The sequence below is a fragment of the Salvelinus fontinalis genome, chromosome 30 (genome assembly GCF_029448725.1).
Source record: "Salvelinus fontinalis isolate EN_2023a chromosome 30, ASM2944872v1, whole genome shotgun sequence".
Lineage (NCBI taxonomy): Eukaryota > Metazoa > Chordata > Actinopteri > Salmoniformes > Salmonidae > Salvelinus > Salvelinus fontinalis.
This window is the reverse complement of record NC_074694.1, coordinates 3,603,656-3,627,466: the sequence shown is the minus strand read 5'-3', so window position 1 is coordinate 3,627,466 and position 23,811 is coordinate 3,603,656. Positions and strand designations below refer to the sequence as shown.

Genomic DNA, 23,811 nt, shown 5'->3' with positions numbered 1-23,811 from the left:
CTAGTTAGTTAGTTAGTGTCACCTACCTCTGGTATATGAGTTAGTTAGTGTCACCTACCTCTGGTATATGAGTTAGTTAGTGTCACCTACCTCTCCAGTATATGCGTTAGTTAGTTAGTGTCACCTACCTCTGGTATATGAGTTAGTTAGTTAGTGTCACCTACCTCTCCAGTATATGAGTTAGTTAGTGTCACCTATCTCTCTAGTATATGAGTTAGTTAGTGTCACCTATCTCTGGTATATGAGTTAGTTAGTTAGTGTCACCTATCTCTGGTATATGAGTTAGTTAGTTAGTGTCACCTACCTCTGGTATATGAGTTAGTTAGTTAGTGTCACCTACCTCTCCAGTATATGAGTTAGTTAGTGTCACCTACCTCTCTAGTATATGAGTTAGTTAGTGTCACCTATCTCTCTAGTATATGTTCGTTAGTGTCACCTTTTAGTTAATTAGTTAGATAGTGTCACTTACCTCTCTAGTATGTTCGTTAGTTAGTCAGTGTCACCTACCTCTCTAGTATATGAATTAGTGTCACCTACCTCTGGTTTATGAGTTAGTTAGTGTCACCTACCTCTCTAGTATATGAGTTAGTTAGTGTCACCTACCTCTCTAGTATATGAGTCAGTTAGTGTCACCTACCTCTCCAATATATGAGTTAGTTAGTTAGTGTCACCTATTAGTTAGTTAGTGTCACCTACCTCTCTAGTATATGAGTTAGTTAGTGTCACCTACCTCTCTGGTATATGAGTTAGTTAGTTAGTGTCACCTATTAGTTAGTTAGTGTCACCTACCTCTCTAGTATATGAGTTAGTTAGTGTCACCTACCTCTCTAGTATATGAATTAGTGTCACCTATCTCTCTAGTATATGAGTTAGTTAGTGTCACCTACCTCTCTAGTATATGAGTTAGTTAGTGTCACATACCTCTCTAGTATTTGAGTCAGTTAGTGTCACCTACCTCTCCAATATATGAGTTAGTTAGTTAGTGTCACCTATTAGTTAGTTAGTGTCACCTACCTCTCTAGTATATGAGTTAGTTAGTGTCACCTACCTCTCTGGTATATGAGTTAGTTAGTGTCACCTACCTCTCTGGTATATGAGTTAGTTAGTGTCACCTACCTCTCTGGTATATGAGTTAGTTAGTTAGTGCCACCTACCTCTGGTATATGAGTTAGTTAGTTAGTGTCACCTACCTCTCTGGTATATGAGTTAGTTAGTTAGTGTCACCTACCTCTGGTATATGAGTTAGTTAGTTAGTGTCACCTACCTCTCTAGTATATGAGTTAGTTAGTGTCACCTACCTCTCTGGTATATGAGTTAGTTAGTTAGTGTCACCTAACTCTGGTATATGAGTTAGTTAGTTAGTGTCACCTACCTCTGGTATATGAGTTAGTTAGTTAGTGTCACCTACCTCTCCAGTATATGAGTTAGTTAGTGTCACCTATCTCTCTAGTATATGTTAGTTAGTGTCACCTTTTAGTTAGTTAGTTAGATAGTGTCACCTACCTCTCTAGTATGTTCGTTGGTTAGTCAGTGTCACCTACCTCTCTAGTATATGAATTAGTGTCGCCTACCTCTCTAGTATATGAGTTAGTTAGTGTCACCTACCTCTCTAGTATTTGAGTCAGTTAGTGTCACCTACCTCTCCAATATATGAGTTAGTTAGTTAGTGTCACCTATTAGTTAGTTAGTGTCACCTACCTCTCTAGTATATGAGTTAGTTAGTGTCACCTACCTCTCTGGTATATGAGTTAGTTAGTGTCACCTACCTCTCCAGTATATGAGTTAGTTAGTTAGTGTCACCTACCTCTCTAGTTAGTTAGTTAGTGTCACCTACCTCTCTAGTATATGAGTTAGTTAGTGTCACCTACATCTCTAGTTAGTTAGTTAGTGTCACCTACCTCTCTAATTAGTTAGTTAGTGTCACCTACCTCTCTAGTATATGAGTTAGTTAGTGTCACCTACCTCTCCAATATATGAGTTGGTTATTTAGTGTCACCTATTAGTTAGTTATTGTCACTTACCTCTCTAGTAGATGAGTTAGTTAGTGTCACCTACATCTCTAGTAGATTAGTTAGCTAGTTTCACCTATCTCTAGTATATGAGTTAGTTAGTGTCACCTACATCTCTAGTTAGTTAGTGTCACCTACCTCTGGTTTATGAGTTAGTTAGTGTCACCTACCTCTGGTATATGAGTTAGTTAGTTAGTGTCACCTACCTCTGGTTTATGAGTTAGTTAGTGTCACCTCCCTCTGGTATATGAGTTAGTTAGTGTCACATTCCTCTGGTATATGAGTTAGTTAGTTAGTGTCACCTACCTCTCTAGTTAGTTAGTTAGTGTCACCTACCTCTGGTTTATGAGTTAGTTAGTGTCACCTACCTCTGGTATATGAGTTAGTTAGTGTCACCTACCTCTCCAGTATATGCGTTAGTTAGTTAGTTTCACCTACCTCTGGTATATGAGTTAGTTAGTTAGTGTCACCTACCTCTGGTATATGAGTTAGTTAGTTAGTGTCACCTATCTCTCTAGTATATGAGTTAGTTAGTGTCACCTATCTCTCTAGTATATGAGTTAGTTATTGTCACCTATCTCTCTAGTATATGTTCGTTAGTGTCACCTTTTAGTTAATTAGTTAGATAGTGTCACTTACCTCTCTAGTATGTTCGTTAGTTAGTCAGTGTCACCTACCTCTCTAGTATATGAATTAGTGTCACCTACCTCTGGTTTATGAGTTAGTTAGTGTCACCTACCTCTCTAGTATATGAGTTAGTTAGTGTCACCTACCTCTCTAGTATATGAGTCAGTTAGTGTCACCTACCTCTCCAATATATGAGTTAGTTAGTTAGTGTCACCTATTAGTTAGTTAGTGTCACCTACCTCTCTAGTATATGAGTTAGTTAGTGTCGCCTACCTCTCTAGTATATGAGTTAGTTAGTGTCACCTACCTCTCTAGTATTTGAGTCAGTTAGTGTCACCTACCTCTCCAATATATGAGTTAGTTAGTTAGTGTCACCTATTAGTTAGTTAGTGTCACCTACCTCTCTAGTATATGAGTTAGTTAGTGTCACCTACCTCTCTGGTATATGAGTTAGTTAGTGTCACCTACCTCTCTGGTATATGAGTTAGTTAGTTAGTGTCACCTACCTCTCTGGTATATGAGTTAGTTAGTGAGTGTCACCTACCTCTGGTATATGAGTTAGTTAGTTAGTGTCACCTACCTCTCTGGTATATGAGTTAGTTAGTTAGTGTCACCTACCTCTGGTATATGAGTTAGTTAGTTAGTGTCACCTACCTCTCTAGTATATGAGTTAGTTAGTGTCACCTACCTCTCTGGTATATGAGTTAGTTAGTTAGTGTCACCTACCTCTGGTATATGAGTTAGTTAGTTAGTGTCACCTACCTCTGGTATATGAGTTAGTTAGTTAGTGTCACCTACCGCTCCAGTATATGAGTTAGTTAGTTTCACCTATCTCTCTAGTATATGTTAGTTAGTGTCACCTTTTAGTTAGTTAGTTAGATAGTGTCACCTACCTCTCTAGTATGTTCGTTAGTTAGTCAGTGTCACCTACCTCTCTAGTATATGAATTAGTGTCACCTACCTCTGGTTTATGAGTTAGTTAGTGTCACCTACCTCTCTAGTATATGAGTTAGTTAGTTAGTGAGTGTCACCTACCTCTGGTATATGAGTTAGTTAGTTAGTGTCACCTACCTCTCTAGTATATGAGTTAGTTAGTGTCACCTACCTCTCCAGTATATGAGTTAGTTAGTGTCACCTATCTCTCTAGTATATGTTCGTTAGTGTCACCTTTTAGTTAATTAGTTAGATAGTGTCACTTACCTCTCTAGTATGTTCGTTAGTTAGTCAGTGTCACCTACCTCTCTAGTATATGAATTAGTGTCACCTACCTCTGGTTTATGAGTTAGTTAGTGTCACCTACCTCTCTAGTATATGAGTTAGTTAGTGTCACCTACCTCTCTAGTATATGAGTCAGTTAGTGTCACCTACCTCTCCAATATATGAGTTAGTTAGTTAGTGTCACCTATTAGTTAGTTAGTGTCACCTACCTCTCTAGTATATGAGTTAGTTAGTGTCGCCTACCTCTCTAGTATATGAGTTAGTTAGTGTCACCTACCTCTCTAGTATTTGAGTCAGTTAGTGTCACCTACCTCTCCAATATATGAGTTAGTTAGTTAGTGTCACCTATTAGTTAGTTAGTGTCACCTACCTCTCTAGTATATGAGTTAGTTAGTGTCACCTACCTCTCTGGTATATGAGTTAGTTAGTGTCACCTACCTCTCTGGTATATGAGTTAGTTAGTTAGTGTCACCTACCTCTCTGGTATATGAGTTAGTTAGTGAGTGTCACCTACCTCTGGTATATGAGTTAGTTAGTTAGTGTCACCTACCTCTCTGGTATATGAGTTAGTTAGTTAGTGTCACCTACCTCTGGTATATGAGTTAGTTAGTTAGTGTCACCTACCTCTCTAGTATATGAGTTAGTTAGTGTCACCTACCTCTCTGGTATATGAGTTAGTTAGTTAGTGTCACCTACCTCTGGTATATGAGTTAGTTAGTTAGTGTCACCTACCTCTGGTATATGAGTTAGTTAGTTAGTGTCACCTACCGCTCCAGTATATGAGTTAGTTAGTGTCACCTATCTCTCTAGTATATGTTAGTTAGTGTCACCTTTTAGTTAGTTAGTTAGATAGTGTCACCTACCTCTCTAGTATGTTCGTTAGTTAGTCAGTGTCACCTACCTCTCTAGTATATGAATTAGTGTCACCTATCTCTCTAGTATATGAATTAGTTAGTGTCACCTATCTCTCTAGTATATGAGTTAGTTAGTGTCGCCTACCTCTCTAGTATATGAGTTAGTTAGTGTCACCTACCTCTCTAGTATTTGAGTCAGTTAGTGTCACCTACCTCTCCAATATATGAGTTAGTTAGTTAGTGTCACCTATTAGTTAGTTAGTGTCACCTACCTCTCTAGTATATGAGTTAGTTAGTGTCACCTACCTCTCTGGTATATGAGTTAGTTAGTGTCACCTACCTCTCCAGTATATGAGTTAGTTAGTTAGTGTCACCTACCTCTCTAGTTAGTTAGTTAGTGTCACCTACCTCTCTAGTATATGAGTTAGTTAGTGTCACCTACCTCTCTAGTTAGTTAGTTAGTGTCACCTACCTCTCTAATTAGTTAGTTAGTGTCACCTACCTCTCTCGTATATGAGTTAGTTAGTGTCACCTACCTCTCCAATATATGAGTTGGTTATTTAGTGTCACCTATTAGTTAGTTATTGTCACTTACCTCTCTAGTAGATGAGTTAGTTAGTTTCACCTATCTCTCTAGTATATGAGTTAGTTAGTGTCACCTACATCTCTAGTTAGTTAGTGTCACCTACCTCTCTAGTTAGTTAGTGTCACCTACCTCTCTAGTTAGTTAGTGTCACCTACCTCTCCAATATATGAGTTGGTTATTTAGTGTCACCTATTAGTTAGTTATTGTCACTTACCTCTCTAGTAGATGAGTTAGTTAGTTTCACCTATCTCTCTAGTATATGAGTTAGTTAGTGTCACCTACATCTCTAGTTAGTTAGTGTCACCTACATCTCTAGTTAGTTAGTGTCACCTACATCTCTAGTAGATTAGTTAGCTAGTTTCACCTATCTCTAGTATATGAGTTAGTTAGTGTCACCTACATCTCTAGTTAGTTAGTGTCACCTACCTCTCTAGTTAGTTAGTGTCACCTACCTCTAGTTAGTTAGTTAGTGTCACCTACCTCTAGTTAGTTAGTGCCACCTACCTCTCTAGTTAGTTAGTTAGTTAGTGTCACCTGTCTCTCTAGTTAGTTAGTTAATGTTACCTATCTCTCAAGTATAATAGTTAGTTAGTTAGTGTCACCTACCTCTCTAGTTAGTTAGTTAGGGTCACCTACCTCTCTAGTATAATAGTTAGTTAGTTAGTTAGTGCCACCTACCTATTTAGTTAGTTAGTTAGTTAGTTTCACCTACCTCCCTAGTTAGTTAGTTAGTGTCACCTACCTCTCTAGTTAGATAGTGTCACCTATCTCTCTAGTATAATAGTTAGTTAGTTAGTGTCACCTACCTCTCTAGTATATTAGTTTGTTAGTGTCACCTACCTCTCTAGTTAGTTAGTTAGTGTCACCTACCTCTCTAGTATATTAGTTAGTTAGTGTCACCTACCTCTCTAGTTAGTTAGTTAGTGTCACCTACCTCTCTAGTTAGTTAGTGTCACCTACCTCTAGTTAGTTAGTTAGTGTCACCTACCTCTAGTTAGTTAGTGCCACCTACCTCTCTAGTTAGTTAGTTAGTTAGTGTCACCTGTCTCTCTAGTTAGTTAGTTAATGTTACCTATCTCTCAAGTATAATAGTTAGTTAGTTAGTGTCACCTACCTCTCTAGTTAGTTAGTTAGTGTCACCTACCTCTCTAGTTAGATAGTGTCACCTATCTCTCTAGTATAATAGTTAGTTAGTTAGTGTCACCTACCTCTCTAGTATATGAGTTAGTTAGTGTCACCTACCTCTCTAGTTAGTTAGTTAGTGTCACCTACCTCTCTAATTAGTTAGTTAGTGTCACCTACCTCTCTAGTATATGAGTTAGTTAGTGTCACCTACCTCTCCAATATATGAGTTGGTTATTTAGTGTCACCTATTAGTTAGTTATTGTCACTTACCTCTCTAGTAGATGAGTTAGTTAGTTTCACCTATCTCTCTAGTATATGAGTTAGTTAGTGTCACCTACATCTCTAGTTAGTTAGTGTCACCTACCTCTCTAGTTAGTTAGTGTCACCTACCTCTCTAGTTAGTTAGTGTCACCTACATCTCTAGTATATGAGTTAGTTAGTGTCACCTACATCTCTAGTATATGAGTTAGTTAGTGTCACCTACCTCTCTAGTTAGTTAGTGTCACCTACATCTCTAGTTAGTTAGTGTCACCTACATCTCTAGTAGATTAGTTAGCTAGTTTCACCTATCTCTAGTATATGAGTTAGTTAGTGTCACCTACATCTCTAGTTAGTTAGTGTCACCTACCTCTCTAGTTAGTTAGTGTCACCTACCTCTAGTTAGTTAGTTAGTGTCACCTACCTCTAGTTAGTTAGTGCCACCTACCTCTCTAGTTAGTTAGTTAGTGTCACCTACCTCTGGTTTATGAGTTAGTTAGTGTCACCTACCTCTGGTTTATGAGTTAGTTAGTGTCACCTACCTCTGGTATATGAGTTAGTTAGTTAGTGTCACCTACCTCTCTAGTATATTTGTTAGTTAGTGTCACCTACCTCTCTAGTATATGAGTTAGTTAGTGTCACCTACCTCTCTGGTATATGAGTTAGTTAGTTAGTGTCAACTACCTCTGGTATATGAGTTAGTTAGTTAGTGTCACCTACCTCTCAGGTATATGAGTTAGTTAGTTAGTGTCACCTACCTCTGGTATATGAGTTAGTTAGTTAGTGTCACCTACCTCTCTAGTATATGAGTTAGTTAGTGTCACCTACCTCTCTGGTATATGAGTTAGTTAGTTAGTGTCACCTACCTCTGGTATATGAGTTAGTTAGTTAGTGTCACCTACCTCTGGTATATGAGTTAGTTAGTTAGTTAGTGTCACCTACCTCTCCAGTATATGAGTTAGTTAGTGTCACCTATCTCTCTAGTATATGTTAGTTAGTGTCACCTTTTAGTTAGTTAGTTAGATAGTGTCACCTACCTCTCTAGTATGTTCGTTAGTTAGTCAGTGTCACCTACCTCTCTAGTATATGAATTAGTGTCACCTATCTCTCTAGTATATGAGTTAGTTAGTGTCGCCTACCTCTCTAGTATATGAGTTAGTTAGTGTCACCTACCTCTCTAGTATTTGAGTCAGTTAGTGTCACCTACCTCTCCAATATATGAGTTAGTTAGTTAGTGTCACCTATTAGTTAGTTAGTGTCACCTACCTCTCTAGTATATGAGTTAGTTAGTGTCACCTACCTCTCTGGTATATGAGTTAGTTAGTGTCACCTACCTCTCCAGTATATGAGTTAGTTAGTTAGTGTCACCTACCTCTCTAGTTAGTTAGTTAGTGTCACCTACCTCTCTAGTATATGAGTTAGTTAGTGTCACCTACCTCTCTAGTTAGTTAGTTAGTGTCACCTACCTCTCTAATTAGTTAGTTAGTGTCACCTACCTCTCTAGTATATGAGTTAGTTAGTGTCACCTACCTCTCCAATATATGAGTTGGTTATTTAGTGTCACCTATTAGTTAGTTATTGTCACTTACCTCTCTAGTAGATGAGTTAGTTAGTGTCACCTACATCTCTAGTAGATTAGTTAGCTAGTTTCACCTATCTCTAGTATATGAGTTAGTTAGTGTCACCTACATCTCTAGTTAGTTAGTGTCACCTACCTCTGGTTTATGAGTTAGTTAGTGTCACCTACCTCTGGTATATGAGTTAGTTAGTTAGTGTCACCTACCTCTGGTTTATGAGTTAGTTAGTGTCACCTACCTCTGGTATATGAGTTAGTTAGTGTCACATACCTCTGGTATATGAGTTAGTTAGTTAGTGTCACCTACCTCTCTAGTTAGTTAGTTAGTGTCACCTACCTCTGGTATATGAGTTAGTTAGTGTCACCTACCTCTGGTATATGAGTTAGTTAGTGTCACCTACCTCTCCAGTATATGCGTTAGTTAGTTAGTGTCACCTACCTCTGGTATATGAGTTAGTTAGTTAGTGTCACCTACCTCTCCAGTATATGAGTTAGTTAGTGTCACCTATCTCTCTAGTATATGAGTTAGTTAGTGTCACCTATCTCTCTAGTATATGTTCGTTAGTGTCACCTTTTAGTTAATTAGTTAGATAGTGTCACTTACCTCTCTAGTATGTTCGTTAGTTAGTCAGTGTCACCTACCTCTCTAGTATATGAATTAGTGTCACCTACCTCTGGTTTATGAGTTAGTTAGTGTCACCTACCTCTCTAGTATATGAGTTAGTTAGTGTCACCTACCTCTCTGGTATATGAGTTAGTTAGTGTCACCTACCGCTCTAGTATTTGAGTCAGTTAGTGTCACCTACCTCTCCAGTATATGAGTTAGTTAGTGTCACCTATCTCTCTAGTATATGAGTTAGTTAGTGTCACCTATCTCTCTAGTATATGTTCGTTAGTGTCACCTTTTAGTTAATTAGTTAGATAGTGTCACTTACCTCTCTAGTATGTTCGTTAGTTAGTCAGTGTCACCTACCTCTCTAGTATATGAATTAGTGTCACCTACCTCTGGTTTATGAGTTAGTTAGTGTCACCTACCTCTCTAGTATATGAGTTAGTTAGTGTCACCTACCTCTCTGGTATATGAGTTAGTTAGTGTCACCTACCTCTCTAGTATATGAGTTAGTTAGTGTCACCTACCTCTCTGGTATATGAGTTAGTTAGTGTCACCTACCTCTCTAGTATATGAGTTAGTTAGTGTCACCTACCTCTCTAGTATTTGAGTCAGTTAGTGTCACCTACCTCTCCAATATATGAGTTAGTTAGTTAGTGTCACCTATTAGTTAGTTAGTGTCACCTACCTCTCTAGTATATGAGTTAGTTAGTGTCACCTACCTCTCTGGTATATGAGTTAGTTAGTGTCACCTACCTCTCTGGTATATGAGTTAGTTAGTTAGTGTCACCTACCTCTCTGGTATATGAGTTAGTTAGTTAGTTAGTGTCACCTACCTCTGGTATATGAGTTAGTTAGTTAGTGTCACCTACCTCTCTGGTATATGAGTTAGTTAGTTAGTGTCACCTACCTCTGGTATATGAGTTAGTTAGTTAGTGTCACCTACCTCTCTAGTATATGAGTTAGTTAGTGTCACCTACCTCTCTGGTATATGAGTTAGTTAGTTAGTGTCACCTAACTCTGGTATATGAGTTAGTTAGTTAGTGTCACCTACCTCTGGTATATGAGTTAGTTAGTTAGTGTCACCTACCTCTCCAGTATATGAGTTAGTTAGTGTCACCTATCTCTCTAGTATATGTTAGTTAGTGTCACCTTTTAGTTAGTTAGTTAGATAGTGTCACCTACCTCTCTAGTATGTTCGTTAGTTAGTCAGTGTCACCTACCTCTCTAGTATATGAATGTGTGTCGCCTACCTCTCTAGTATATGAGTTAGTTAGTGTCACCTACCTCTCTAGTATATGAGTTAGTTAGTGTCACCTACCTCTCTAGTATTTGAGTTAGTTAGTGTCACCTACCTCTCTAGTATATGAGTTAGTTAGTGTCGCCTACCTCTCTAGTATATGAGTTAGTTAGTGTCACCTACCTCTCTAGTATTTGAGTCAGTTAGTGTCACCTACCTCTCCAATATATGAGTTAGTTAGTTAGTGTCACCTATTAGTTAGTTAGTGTCACCTACCTCTCTAGTATATGAGTTAGTTAGTGTCACCTACCTCTCTGGTATATGAGTTAGTTAGTGTCACCTACCTCTCCAGTATATGAGTTAGTTAGTTAGTGTCACCTACCTCTCTAGTTAGTTAGTTAGTGTCACCTACCTCTCTAGTATATGAGTTAGTTAGTGTCACCTACATCTCTAGTTAGTTAGTTAGTGTCACCTACCTCTCTAATTAGTTAGTTAGTGTCACCTACCTCTCTAGTATATGAGTTAGTTAGTGTCACCTACCTCTCCAATATATGAGTTGGTTATTTAGTGTCACCTATTAGTTAGTTATTGTCACTTACCTCTCTAGTAGATGAGTTAGTTAGTGTCACCTACATCTCTAGTAGATTAGTTAGCTAGTTTCACCTATCTCTAGTATATGAGTTAGTTAGTGTCACCTACATCTCTAGTTAGTTAGTGTCACCTACCTCTGGTTTATGAGTTAGTTAGTGTCACCTACCTCTGGTATATGAGTTAGTTAGTTAGTGTCACCTACCTCTGGTTTATGAGTTAGTTAGTGTCACCTCCCTCTGGTATATGAGTTAGTTAGTGTCACATACCTCTGGTATATGAGTTAGTTAGTTAGTGTCACCTACCTCTCTAGTTAGTTAGTTAGTGTCACCTACCTCTGGTTTATGAGTTAGTTAGTGTCACCTACCTCTGGTATATGAGTTAGTTAGTGTCACCTACCTCTCCAGTATATGCGTTAGTTAGTTAGTGTCACCTACCTCTGGTATATGAGTTAGTTAGTTAGTGTCACTTACCTCTCCAGTATATGAGTTAGTTAGTGTCACCTATCTCTCTAGTATATGAGTTAGTTAGTGTCACCTATCTCTCTAGTATATGTTCGTTAGTGTCACCTTTTAGTTAATTAGTTAGATAGTGTCACTTACCTCTCTAGTATGTTCGTTAGTTAGTCAGTGTCACCTACCTCTGTAGTATATGAATTAGTGTCACCTACCTCTGGTTTATGAGTTAGTTAGTGTCACCTACCTCTCTAGTATATGAGTTAGTTAGTGTCACCTACCTCTCTAGTATATGAGTCAGTTAGTGTCACCTACCTCTCCAATATATGAGTTAGTTAGTTAGTGTCACCTATTAGTTAGTTAGTGTCACCTACCTCTCTAGTATATGAGTTAGTTAGTGTCGCCTACCTCTCTAGTATATGAGTTAGTTAGTGTCACCTACCTCTCTAGTATTTGAGTCAGTTAGTGTCACCTACCTCTCCAATATATGAGTTAGTTAGTTAGTGTCACCTATTAGTTAGTTAGTGTCACCTACCTCTCTAGTATATGAGTTAGTTAGTGTCACCTACCTCTCTGGTATATGAGTTAGTTAGTGTCACCTACCTCTCTGGTATATGAGTTAGTTAGTTAGTGTCACCTACCTCTCTGGTATATGAGTTAGTTAGTGAGTGTCACCTACCTCTGGTATATGAGTTAGTTAGTTAGTGTCACCTACCTCTCTGGTATATGAGTTAGTTAGTTAGTGTCACCTACCTCTGGTATATGAGTTAGTTAGTTAGTGTCACCTACCTCTCTAGTATATGAGTTAGTTAGTGTCACCTACCTCTCTGGTATATGAGTTAGTTAGTTAGTGTCACCTACCTCTGGTATATGAGTTAGTTAGTTAGTGTCACCTACCTCTGGTATATGAGTTAGTTAGTTAGTGTCACCTACCTCTCCAGTATATGAGTTAGTTAGTGTCACCTATCTCTCTAGTATATGTTAGTTAGTGTCACCTTTTAGTTAGTTAGTTAGATAGTGTCACCTACCTCTCTAGTATGTTCGTTAGTTAGTCAGTGTCACCTACCTCTGGTTTATGAGTTAGTTAGTGTCACCTACCTCTCTAGTATATGAGTTAGTTAGTGTCACCTACCTCTCTGGTATATGAGTTAGTTAGTGTCACCTACCGCTCTAGTATTTGAGTCAGTTAGTGTCACCTACCTCTCCAGTATATGAGTTAGTTAGTGTCACCTATCTCTCTAGTATATGAGTTAGTTAGTGTCACCTATCTCTCTAGTATATGTTCGTTAGTGTCACCTTTTAGTTAATTAGTTAGATAGTGTCACTTACCTCTCTAGTATGTTCGTTAGTTAGTCAGTGTCACCTACCTCTCTAGTATATGAATTAGTGTCACCTACCTCTGGTTTATGAGTTAGTTAGTGTCACCTACCTCTCTAGTATATGAGTTAGTTAGTGTCACCTACCTCTCTGGTATATGAGTTAGTTAGTGTCACCTACCTCTCTAGTATATGAGTTAGTTAGTGTCACCTACCTCTCTGGTATATGAGTTAGTTAGTGTCACCTACCTCTCTAGTATATGAGTTAGTTAGTGTCACCTACCTCTCTAGTATTTGAGTCAGTTAGTGTCACCTACCTCTCCAATATATGAGTTAGTTAGTTAGTGTCACCTATTAGTTAGTTAGTGTCACCTACCTCTCTAGTATATGAGTTAGTTAGTGTCACCTACCTCTCTGGTATATGAGTTAGTTAGTGTCACCTACCTCTCTGGTATATGAGTTAGTTAGTTAGTGTCACCTACCTCTCTGGTATATGAGTTAGTTAGTTAGTGTCACCTACCTCTGGTATATGAGTTAGTTAGTTAGTGTCACCTACCTCTCTGGTATATGAGTTAGTTAGTTAGTGTCACCTACCTCTGGTATATGAGTTAGTTAGTTAGTGTCACCTACCTCTCTAGTATATGAGTTAGTTAGTGTCACCTACCTCTCTGGTATATGAGTTAGTTAGTTAGTGTCACCTAACTCTGGTATATGAGTTAGTTAGTTAGTGTCACCTACCTCTGGTATATGAGTTAGTTAGTTAGTGTCACCTACCTCTCCAGTATATGAGTTAGTTAGTGTCACCTATCTCTCTAGTATATGTTAGTTAGTGTCACCTTTTAGTTAGTTAGTTAGATAGTGTCACCTACCTCTCTAGTATGTTCGTTAGTTAGTCAGTGTCACCTACCTCTCTAGTATATGAATGTGTGTCGCCTACCTCTCTAGTATATGAGTTAGTTAGTGTCACCTACCTCTCTAGTATATGAGTTAGTTAGTGTCACCTACCTCTCTAGTATTTGAGTTAGTTAGTGTCACCTACCTCTCTAGTATATGAGTTAGTTAGTGTCGCCTACCTCTCTAGTATATGAGTTAGTTAGTGTCACCTACCTCTCTAGTATTTGAGTCAGTTAGTGTCACCTACCTCTCCAATATATGAGTTAGTTAGTTAGTGTCACCTATTAGTTAGTTAGTGTCACCTACCTCTCTAGTATATGAGTTAGTTAGTGTCACCTACCTCTCTGGTATATGAGTTAGTTAGTGTCACCTACCTCTCCAGTATATGAGTTAGTTAGTTAGTGTCACCTACCTCTCTAGTTAGTTAGTTAGTGTCACCTACCTCTCTAGTATATGAGTTAGTTAGTGTCACCTACATCTCTAGTTAGTTAGTTAGTGTCACCTACCTCTCTAATTAGTTAGTTAGTGTCACCTACCTCTCTAGTATATGAGTTAGTTAGTGTCACCTACCTCTCCAATATATGAGTTGGTTATTTAGTGTCACCTATTAGTTAGTTATTGTCACTTACCTCTCTAGTAGATGAGTTAGTTAGTGTCACCTACATCTCTAGTAGATTAGTTAGCTAGTTTCACCTATCTCTAGTATATGAGTTAGTTAGTGTCACCTACATCTCTAGTTAGTTAGTGTCACCTACCTCTGGTTTATGAGTTAGTTAGTGTCACCTACCTCTGGTATATGAGTTAGTTAGTTAGTGTCACCTACCTCTGGTTTATGAGTTAGTTAGTGTCACCTCCCTCTGGTATATGAGTTAGTTAGTGTCACATACCTCTGGTATATGAGTTAGTTAGTTAGTGTCACCTACCTCTCTAGTTAGTTAGTTAGTGTCACCTACCTCTGGTTTATGAGTTAGTTAGTGTCACCTACCTCTGGTATATGAGTTAGTTAGTGTCACCTACCTCTCCAGTATATGCGTTAGTTAGTTAGTGTCACCTACCTCTGGTATATGAGTTAGTTAGTTAGTGTCACTTACCTCTCCAGTATATGAGTTAGTTAGTGTCACCTATCTCTCTAGTATATGAGTTAGTTAGTGTCACCTATCTCTCTAGTATATGTTCGTTAGTGTCACCTTTTAGTTAATTAGTTAGATAGTGTCACTTACCTCTCTAGTATGTTCGTTAGTTAGTCAGTGTCACCTACCTCTGTAGTATATGAATTAGTGTCACCTACCTCTGGTTTATGAGTTAGTTAGTGTCACCTACCTCTCTAGTATATGAGTTAGTTAGTGTCACCTACCTCTCTAGTATATGAGTCAGTTAGTGTCACCTACCTCTCCAATATATGAGTTAGTTAGTTAGTGTCACCTATTAGTTAGTTAGTGTCACCTACCTCTCTAGTATATGAGTTAGTTAGTGTCGCCTACCTCTCTAGTATATGAGTTAGTTAGTGTCACCTACCTCTCTAGTATTTGAGTCAGTTAGTGTCACCTACCTCTCCAATATATGAGTTAGTTAGTTAGTGTCACCTATTAGTTAGTTAGTGTCACCTACCTCTCTAGTATATGAGTTAGTTAGTGTCACCTACCTCTCTGGTATATGAGTTAGTTAGTGTCACCTACCTCTCTGGTATATGAGTTAGTTAGTTAGTGTCACCTACCTCTCTGGTATATGAGTTAGTTAGTGAGTGTCACCTACCTCTGGTATATGAGTTAGTTAGTTAGTGTCACCTACCTCTCTGGTATATGAGTTAGTTAGTTAGTGTCACCTACCTCTGGTATATGAGTTAGTTAGTTAGTGTCACCTACCTCTCTAGTATATGAGTTAGTTAGTGTCACCTACCTCTCTGGTATATGAGTTAGTTAGTTAGTGTCACCTACCTCTGGTATATGAGTTAGTTAGTTAGTGTCACCTACCTCTGGTATATGAGTTAGTTAGTTAGTGTCACCTACCTCTCCAGTATATGAGTTAGTTAGTGTCACCTATCTCTCTAGTATATGTTAGTTAGTGTCACCTTTTAGTTAGTTAGTTAGATAGTGTCACCTACCTCTCTAGTATGTTCGTTAGTTAGTCAGTGTCACCTACCTCTCTAGTATATGAATTAGTGTCACCTATCTCTCTAGTATATGAGTTAGTTAGTGTCGCCTACCTCTCTGGTATATGAGTTAGTTAGTGTCACCTACCTCTCTAGTATATGAGTTAGTTAGTGTCACCTACCTCTGGTATATGAGTTAGTTAGTGTCACCTACCTCTCTAGTATATGAGTTAGTTAGTGTCACCTACCTCTCTAGTATATGAGTTAGTTAGTGTCACCTACCTCTGGTATATGAGTTAGTTAGTGTCACCTACCTCTCTAGTATATGAGTTAGTTAGTGTCACCTACCTCTCTAGTATTTGAGTCAGTTAGTGTCACCTACCTCTCTAGTATTTGAGTTAGTTAGTGTCACCTACCTCTCTAGTATTTGAGTCAGTTAGTGTCACCTACCTCTCCAATATATGAGTTAGTTAGTTAGTGTCACCTATTAGTTAGTTAGTGTCACCTACCTCTCTAGTATATGAGTTAGTTAGTGTCACCTACCTCTCTGGTATATGAGTTAGTTAGTGTCACCTACCTCTCCAGTATATGAGTTAGTTAGTTAGTGTCACCTACCTCTCTAGTTAGTTAGTTAGTGTCACCTACCTATCTAGTATATGAGTTAGTTAGTGTCACCTACCTCTCTAGTTAGTTAGTTAGTGTCACCTACCTCTCTAATTAGTTAGTTAGTGTCACCTACCTCTCTAGTATATGAGTTAGTTAGTGTCACCTACCTCTCCAATATATGAGTTGGTTATTTAGTGTCACCTATTAGTTAGTTATTGTCACTTACCTCTCTAGTAGATGAGTTAGTTAGTTTCACCTATCTCTCTAGTATATGAGTTAGTTAGTGTCACCTACATCTCTAGTTAGTTAGTGTCACCTACCTCTCTAGTTAGTTAGTGTCACCTACCTCTCTAGTTAGTTAGTGTCACCTACCTCTCCAATATATGAGTTGGTTATTTAGTGTCACCTATTAGTTAGTTATTGTCACTTACCTCTCTAGTAGATGAGTTAGTTAGTTTCACCTATCTCTCTAGTATATGAGTTAGTTAGTGTCACCTACATCTCTAGTTAGTTAGTGTCACCTACATCTCTAGTTAGTTAGTGTCACCTACATCTCTAGTAGATTAGTTAGCTAGTTTCACCTATCTCTAGTATATGAGTTAGTTAGTGTCACCTACATCTCTAGTTAGTTAGTGTCACCTACCTCTCTAGTTAGTTAGTGTCACCTACCTCTAGTTAGTTAGTTAGTGTCACCTACCTCTAGTTAGTTAGTGCCACCTACCTCTCTAGTTAGTTAGTTAGTTAGTGTCACCTGTCTCTCTAGTTAGTTAGTTAATGTTACCTATCTCTCAAGTATAATAGTTAGTTAGTTAGTGTCACCTACCTCTCTAGTTAGTTAGTTAGGGTCACCTACCTCTCTAGTATAATAGTTAGTTAGTTAGTTAGTGCCACCTACCTATTTAGTTAGTTAGTTAGTTAGTTTCACCTACCTCCCTAGTTAGTTAGTTAGTGTCACCTACCTCTCTAGTTAGATAGTGTCACCTATCTCTCTAGTATAATAGTTAGTTAGTTAGTGTCACCTACCTCTCTAGTATATTAGTTAGTTAGTGTCACCTACCTCTCTAGTTAGTTAGTTAGTGTCACCTACCTCTCTAGTATATTAGTAAGTTAGTGTCACCTACCTCTCTAGTTAGTTAGTTAGTGTCACCTACCTCTCTAGTTAGTTAGTGTCACCTACCTCTAGTTAGTTAGTTAGTGTCACCTACCTCTAGTTAGTTAGTGCCACCTACCTCTCTAGTTAGTTAGTTAGTTAGTGTCACCTGTCTCTCTAGTTAGTTAGTTAATGTTACCTATCTCTCAAGTATAATAGTTAGTTAGTTAGTGTCACCTACCTCTCTAGTTAGTTAGTTAGTGTCACCTACCTCTCTAGTTAGATAGTGTCACCTATCTCTCTAGTATAATAGTTAGTTAGTTAGTGTCACCTACCTCTCTAGTATATGAGTTAGTTAGTGTCACCTACCTCTCTAGTTAGTTAGTTAGTGTCACCTACCTCTCTAATTAGTTAGTTAGTGTCACCTACCTCTCTAGTATATGAGTTAGTTAGTGTCACCTACCTCTCCAATATATGAGTTGGTTATTTAGTGTCACCTATTAGTTAGTTATTGTCACTTACCTCTCTAGTAGATGAGTTAGTTAGTTTCACCTATCTCTCTAGTATATGAGTTAGTTAGTGTCACCTACATCTCTAGTTAGTTAGTGTCACCTACCTCTCTAGTTAGTTAGTGTCACCTACCTCTCTAGTTAGTTAGTGTCACCTACATCTCTAGTATATGAGTTAGTTAGTGTCACCTACATCTCTAGTATATGAGTTAGTTAGTGTCACCTACCTCTCTAGTTAGTTAGTGTCACCTACATCTCTAGTTAGTTAGTGTCACCTACATCTCTAGTAGATTAGTTAGCTAGTTTCACCTATCTCTAGTATATGAGTTACTTAGTGTCACCTACATCTCTAGTTAGTTAGTGTCACCTACCTCTCTAGTTAGTTAGTGTCACCTACCTCTAGTTAGTTAGTTAGTGTCACCTACCTCTAGTTAGTTAGTGCCACCTACCTCTCTAGTTAGTTAGTTAGTGTCACCTACCTCTGGTTTATGAGTTAGTTAGTGTCACCTACCTCTGGTTTATGAGTTAGTTAGTGTCACCTACCTCTGGTATATGAGTTAGTTAGTGTCACCTACCTCTCTGGTATATGAGTTAGTTAGTTAGTGTCAACTACCTCTGGTATATGAGTTAGTTAGTTAGTGTCACCTACCTCTCTGGTATATGAGTTAGTTAGTTAGTGTCACCTACCTCTGGTATATGAGTTAGTTAGTTAGTGTCACCTACCTCTCTAGTATATGAGTCAGTTAGTGTCACCTACCTCTCTGGTATATGAGTTAGTTAGTTAGTGTCACCTACCTCTGGTATATGAGTTAGTTAGTTAGTGTCACCTACCTCTGGTATATGAGTTAGTTAGTTAGTTAGTGTCACCTACCTCTCCAGTATATGAGTTAGTTAGTGTCACCTATCTCTCTAGTATATGTTAGTTAGTGTCACCTTTTAGTTAGTTAGTTAGATAGTGTCACCTACCTCTCTAGTATGTTCGTTAGTTAGTCAGTGTCACCTACCTCTCTAGTATATGAATTAGTGTCACCTATCTCTCTAGTATATGAGTTAGTTAGTGTCACCTACCTCTCTAGTATATGAGTTAGTTAGTGTCACCTACCTCTCTGGTATATGAGTTAGTTAGTGTCGCCTACCTCTCTAGTATATGAGTTAGTTAGTGTCACCTACCTCTCTAGTATTTGAGTCAGTTAGTGTCACCTACCTCTCCAATATATGAGTTAGTTAGTTAGTGTCACCTATTAGTTAGTTAGTGTCACCTACCTCTCTAGTATATGAGTTAGTTAGTGTCACCTACCTCTCTGGTATATGAGTTAGTTAGTGTCACCTACCTCTCCAGTATATGAGTTAGTTAGTTAGTGTCACCTACCTCTCTAGTTAGTTAGTTAGTGTCACCTACCTCTCTAGTATATGAGTTTGTTAGTGTCACCTACCTCTCTAGTTAGTTAGTTAGTGTCACCTACCTCTCTAATTAGTTAGTTAGTGTCACCTACCTCTCTAGTATATGAGTTAGTTAGTGTCACCTACCTCTCCAATATATGAGTTGGTTATTTAGTGTCACCTATTAGTTAGTTATTGTCACTTACCTCTCTAGTAGATGAGTTAGTTAGTGTCACCTACATCTCTAGTAGATTAGTTAGCTAGTTTCACCTATCTCTAGTATATGAGTTAGTTAGTGTCACCTACATCTCTAGTTAGTTAGTGTCACCTACCTCTGGTTTATGAGTTAGTTAGTGTCACCTACCTCTGGTATATGAGTTAGTTAGTTAGTGTCACCTACCTCTGGTTTATGAGTTAGTTAGTGTCACCTACCTCTGGTATATGAGTTAGTTAGTGTCACATACCTCTGGTATATGAGTTAGTTAGTTAGTGTCACCTACCTCTCTAGTTAGTTAGTTAGTGTCACCTACCTCTGGTATATGAGTTAGTTAGTGTCACCTACCTCTCTAGTATTTGAGTTAGTTAGTGTCACCTACCTCTCTAGTATATGAGTTAGTTAGTGTCGCCTACCTCTCTAGTATATGAGTTAGTTAGTGTCACCTACCTCTCTAGTATTTGAGTCAGTTAGTGTCACCTACCTCTCCAATATATGAGTTAGTTAGTTAGTGTCACCTATTAGTTAGTTAGTGTCACCTACCTCTCTAGTATATGAGTTAGTTAGTGTCACCTACCTCTCTGGTATATGAGTTAGTTAGTGTCACCTACCTCTCCAGTATATGAGTTAGTTAGTTAGTGTCACCTACCTCTCTAGTTAGTTAGTTAGTGTCACCTACCTCTCTAGTATATGAGTTAGTTAGTGTCACCTACATCTCTAGTTAGTTAGTTAGTGTCACCTACCTCTCTAATTAGTTAGTTAGTGTCACCTACCTCTCTAGTATATGAGTTAGTTAGTGTCACCTACCTCTCCAATATATGAGTTGGTTATTTAGTGTCACCTATTAGTTAGTTATTGTCACTTACCTCTCTAGTAGATGAGTTAGTTAGTGTCACCTACATCTCTAGTAGATTAGTTAGCTAGTTTCACCTATCTCTAGTATATGAGTTAGTTAGTGTCACCTACATCTCTAGTTAGTTAGTGTCACCTACCTCTGGTTTATGAGTTAGTTAGTGTCACCTACCTCTGGTATATGAGTTAGTTAGTTAGTGTCACCTACCTCTGGTTTATGAGTTAGTTAGTGTCACCTCCCTCTGGTATATGAGTTAGTTAGTGTCACATACCTCTGGTATATGAGTTAGTTAGTTAGTGTCACCTACCTCTCTAGTTAGTTAGTTAGTGTCACCTACCTCTGGTTTATGAGTTAGTTAGTGTCACCTACCTCTGGTATATGAGTTAGTTAGTGTCACCTACCTCTCCAGTATATGCGTTAGTTAGTTAGTGTCACCTACCTCTGGTATATGAGTTAGTTAGTTAGTGTCACTTACCTCTCCAGTATATGAGTTAGTTAGTGTCACCTATCTCTCTAGTATATGAGTTAGTTAGTGTCACCTATCTCTCTAGTATATGTTCGTTAGTGTCACCTTTTAGTTAATTAGTTAGATAGTGTCACTTACCTCTCTAGTATGTTCGTTAGTTAGTCAGTGTCACCTACCTCTGTAGTATATGAATTAGTGTCACCTACCTCTGGTTTATAAGTTAGTTAGTGTCACCTACCTCTCTAGTATATGAGTTAGTTAGTGTCACCTACCTCTCTAGTATATGAGTCAGTTAGTGTCACCTACCTCTCCAATATATGAGTTAGTTAGTTAGTGTCACCTATTAGTTAGTTAGTGTCACCTACCTCTCTAGTATATGAGTTAGTTAGTGTCGCCTACCTCTCTAGTATATGAGTTAGTTAGTGTCACCTACCTCTCTAGTATTTGAGTCAGTTAGTGTCACCTACCTCTCCAATATATGAGTTAGTTAGTTAGTGTCACCTATTAGTTAGTTAGTGTCACCTACCTCTCTAGTATATGAGTTAGTTAGTGTCACCTACCTCTCTGGTATATGAGTTAGTTAGTGTCACCTACCTCTCTGGTATATGAGTTAGTTAGTTAGTGTCACCTACCTCTCTGGTATATGAGTTAGTTAGTGAGTGTCACCTACCTCTGGTATATGAGTTAGTTAGTTAGTGTCACCTACCTCTCTGGTATATGAGTTAGTTAGTTAGTGTCACCTACCTCTGGTATATGAGTTAGTTAGTTAGTGTCACCTACCTCTCTAGTATATGAGTTAGTTAGTGTCACCTACCTCTCTGGTATATGAGTTAGTTAGTTAGTGTCACCTACCTCTGGTATATGAGTTAGTTAGTTAGTGTCACCTACCTCTCTAGTATATGAGTTAGTTAGTGTCACCTACCTCTCTGGTATATGAGTTAGTTAGTTAGTGTCACCTACCTCTCCAGTATATGAGTTAGTTAGTGTCACCTATCTCTCTAGTATATGTTAGTTAGTGTCACCTTTTAGTTAGTTAGTTAGATAGTGTCACCTACCTCTCTAGTATGTTCGTTAGTTAGTCAGTGTCACCTACCTCTCTAGTATATGAATTAGTGTCACCTATCTCTCTAGTATATGAGTTAGTTAGTGTCGCCTACCTCTCTGGTATATGAGTTAGTTAGTGTCACCTATCTCTCTAGTATATGTTAGTTAGTGTCACCTTTTAGTTAGTTAGTTAGATAGTGTCGCCTACCTCTCTAGTATATGAGTTAGTTAGTGTCACCTACCTCTCTAGTATTTGAGTCAGTTAGTGTCACCTACCTCTCCAATATATGAGTTAGTTAGTTAGTGTCACCTATTAGTTAGTTAGTGTCACCTACCTCTCTAGTATATGAGTTAGTTAGTGTCACCTACCTCTCTGGTATATGAGTTAGTTAGTGTCACCTACCTCTCTGGTATATGAGTTAGTTAGTTAGTGTCACCTACCTCTCTGGTATATGAGTTAGTTAGTGAGTGTCACCTACCTCTGGTATATGAGTTAGTTAGTTAGTGTCACCTACCTCTCTGGTATATGAGTTAGTTAGTTAGTGTCACCTACCTCTGGTATATGAGTTAGTTAGTTAGTGTCACCTACCTCTCTAGTATATGAGTTAGTTAGTGTCACCTACCTCTCTGGTATATGAGTTAGTTAGTTAGTGTCACCTACCTCTGGTATATGAGTTAGTTAGTTAGTGTCACCTACCTCTCTAGTATATGAGTTAGTTAGTGTCACCTACCTCTCTGGTATATGAGTTAGTTAGTTAGTGTCACCTACCTCTCCAGTATATGAGTTAGTTAGTGTCACCTATCTCTCTAGTATATGTTAGTTAGTGTCACCTTTTAGTTAGTTAGTTAGATAGTGTCACCTACCTCTCTAGTATGTTCGTTAGTTAGTCAGTGTCACCTACCTCTCTAGTATATGAATTAGTGTCACCTATCTCTCTAGTATATGAGTTAGTTAGTGTCGCCTACCTCTCTGGTATATGAGTTAGTTAGTGTCACCTACCTCTCTAGTATATGAGTTAGTTAGTGTCACCTACCTCTGGTATATGAGTTAGTTAGTGTCACCTACCTCTCTAGTATATGAGTTAGTTAGTGTCACCTACCTCTCTAGTATATGAGTTAGTTAGTGTCACCTACCTCTGGTATATGAGTTAGTTAGTGTCACCTACCTCTCTAGTATATGAGTTAGTTAGTGTCACCTACCTCTCTAGTATTTGAGTCAGTTAGTGTCACCTACCTCTCTAGTATTTGAGTTAGTTAGTGTCACCTACCTCTCTAGTATTTGAGTCAGTTAGTGTCACCTACCTCTCCAATATATGAGTTAGTTAGTTAGTGTCACCTATTAGTTAGTTAGTGTCACCTACCTCTCTAGTATATGAGTTAGTTAGTGTCACCTACCTCTCTGGTATATGAGTTAGTTAGTGTCACCTACCTCTCCAGTATATGAGTTAGTTAGTTAGTGTCACCTACCTCTCTAGTTAGTTAGTTAGTGTCACCTACCTATCTAGTATATGAGTTAGTTAGTGTCACCTACCTCTCTAGTTAGTTAGTTAGTGTCACCTACCTCTCTAATTAGTTAGTTAGTGTCACCTACCTCTCTAGTATATGAGTTAGTTAGTGTCACCTACCTCTCCAATATATGAGTTGGTTATTTAGTGTCACCTATTAGTTAGTTATTGTCACTTACCTCTCTAGTAGATGAGTTAGTTAGTTTCACCTATCTCTCTAGTATATGAGTTAGTTAGTGTCACCTACATCTCTAGTTAGTTAGTGTCACCTACCTCTCTAGTTAGTTAGTGTCACCTACCTCTCTAGTTAGTTAGTGTCACCTACCTCTCCAATATATGAGTTGGTTATTTAGTGTCACCTATTAGTTAGTTATTGTCACTTACCTCTCTAGTAGATGAGTTAGTTAGTTTCACCTATCTCTCTAGTATATGAGTTAGTTAGTGTCACCTACATCTCTAGTTAGTTAGTGTCACCTACATCTCTAGTTAGTTAGTGTCACCTACATCTCTAGTAGATTAGTTAGCTAGTTTCACCTATCTCTAGTATATGAGTTAGTTAGTGTCACCTACATCTCTAGTTAGTTAGTGTCACCTACCTCTCTAGTTAGTTAGTGTCACCTACCTCTAGTTAGTTAGTTAGTGTCACCTACCTCTAGTTAGTTAGTGCCACCTACCTCTCTAGTTAGTTAGTTAGTTAGT

General features: G+C 38.2%; 1 protein-coding gene across 2 annotated transcripts in view; it reads right to left on the bottom strand.

Moving 5' to 3' along the window:
• Nucleotides 1-23,811, bottom strand: part of LOC129828545 (BTB/POZ domain-containing protein 3) — a 66,750-nt gene that overhangs the window by 31,206 nt on the left and 11,733 nt on the right. The gene's annotated exons all lie outside the window — the stretch shown is intronic.